Genomic DNA, 2,500 nt, shown 5'->3' with positions numbered 1-2,500 from the left:
CATATGTAAGGGCGGAGAGTTGTATATATATACACGTCCAACTATATATAAGACACACACAAAGAGATATATATATATATGATATATATATACATACGTATATATATATTGATACGTGCATTTATATATTGATACGTGCATTTATATATACATAAACACATATATAAACACACACACACACACACACACATATATGTGTATATATATACATATATATATATATATGTATATATATATATATATATATATATATATATATATATATATATTGGAGTACGGAAAACATATATGTGGAAAAGTGTACAGTTGAAGCTTTTATTCACTAATATTTCATCTTTACCAGGACATCCTCAGAGTACATAAAATTACAGAAAATCTACATCATACACTTCATCCTATGGTTCATGAGGTGGTGGGAAAAGGAAAATAGTGAAGGCAGCCTTCATCACTTCCCACCCTTACATCAACCATAGTAATGGCTTCATAAAGTTAGCAGGAGGAACAAGTAGCTTGATCATCAGTGAGGTCAAGAGGAAGGGTATTTATATATATCTATATATATATATAAATATTATATATATAATATACAGTATATAAATGTATATATGTTATATATATATATATATATATATATATACAGTATATAGATATATATATGTATATGTATATACGCACATACATATGTATGTGCATATACATATATATATATATACATATACATACATATATATACACACACACACACACACACATATATATATATATATATATATACATATGTATATAGATATATATATGTACATATGTATATACATATATATATATATTTATATATATAATATGTATATATACATATGTATATATGTACATGTGTATATACATATATATATATATATATATATATATATATATATAAATACATAATGTATATATAATATATGTGTGTGAGAGTTCGTATATATATATATATATGTATATATATATATATATATATATATATATATATATATATATATATATATATATATATATATGAATATACGTGTGTGTGTGCGCTTGCGTGTGTGAGCGCATGTGTGTGCGCGCGCGCGCTCTAGTTTGTGTGTAGGTGCATGAATCTAAAAAAAAAATCAAGTCTATGGATATCTACGTGCCTATATGCATTTGACCTACACCAACGTATGCAAGAAATATTCGTACAACCAGGGAATCAAATTTTCCCCTTCATTTGATTGATCACCTTAAGCTTGCGATGAGCGAGCTGTGCAGACGTCAAGAGCTAATTATATAGCTCCTCCGCCGTTCCCAAGGTTAGGAGGAAGACCATCGTACTCAAGCCTCGCCTTTGGGCTCTGACAGACTGAGGCTACCGAAGAACTCTTCATACACACAAATTCTCTTGCGCGATGCACGCATTACGCTGCCCCGACTGCTTCGATTTGTCGGAAACGTTTAACCACGTACGTTTGTTTACATTGCAGGAGCGATTTAGAGTCTTCGGACTCAAAACATGACCTCTTCGGTCACTCGTCGTTCTTCGAACTCGGGAGGCACTCTTTAGCTGAGATCGTGTTACGGTTAGACCACCTCTCCCACCACTACCCACCCTCCACTAACCTTCAGCAGGTCCCTTGAAGTTCCTTCACTGTAACAAATTATGTAGGATTTTAGTATTTTCTTAACAGGTAATAGTGGATTTTATTCAATGCTGAAGAATTCATTGTCCAACAGCTTCATTACTTCACACCTACACATACCCCTATCCTCCACCCCCCGCAAAAACCCCCGCACACACACACACACACACACACACACACACACACACACACACACACACACACACACACATACACGCACACGCACACACGCACACACGCACGCACGCACACACACACACACACACACACACACACACACACACACACACACACACACACACACACACACACACACACACACACACACACACACACACACACACACACACACACACACAGACACAGACACACATACACACACACAAACACACACGAATACAAGTATGTATGTATATATGTATACATGTATGTGTATATGTATATATATATATATATATATATACATACATGCATATACACATATATATATATGCATATACATATACATATGCATATACATATATATATATGCATATACACACATATATATATATATATGCATATACATATATATATGCATATACATATATATATATATATGCATATACATATTATATATGCATATATATATATATGCATATACATATATATGCATATACTGTATATATATACATATATATACAGTATATATATATATACATATATACATGTATATGTACATATATATATACATATAAATATACATATACATATACATATATTTATGTATATATGTATGCATATGTGTAGGCATATATGTATGTATATGTGTGTGTGTATATGTATGGAGATGTGTGTATATACATGTATGTATATGTTTGTAT

This window comes from Oratosquilla oratoria, chromosome 4 (genome assembly GCF_046742065.1).
Source record: "Oratosquilla oratoria isolate Oo_2021 chromosome 4, ASM4674206v1, whole genome shotgun sequence".
NCBI classification, from domain to species: domain Eukaryota; kingdom Metazoa; phylum Arthropoda; class Malacostraca; order Stomatopoda; family Squillidae; genus Oratosquilla; species Oratosquilla oratoria.
This window is presented reverse-complemented; position numbering follows the sequence as displayed.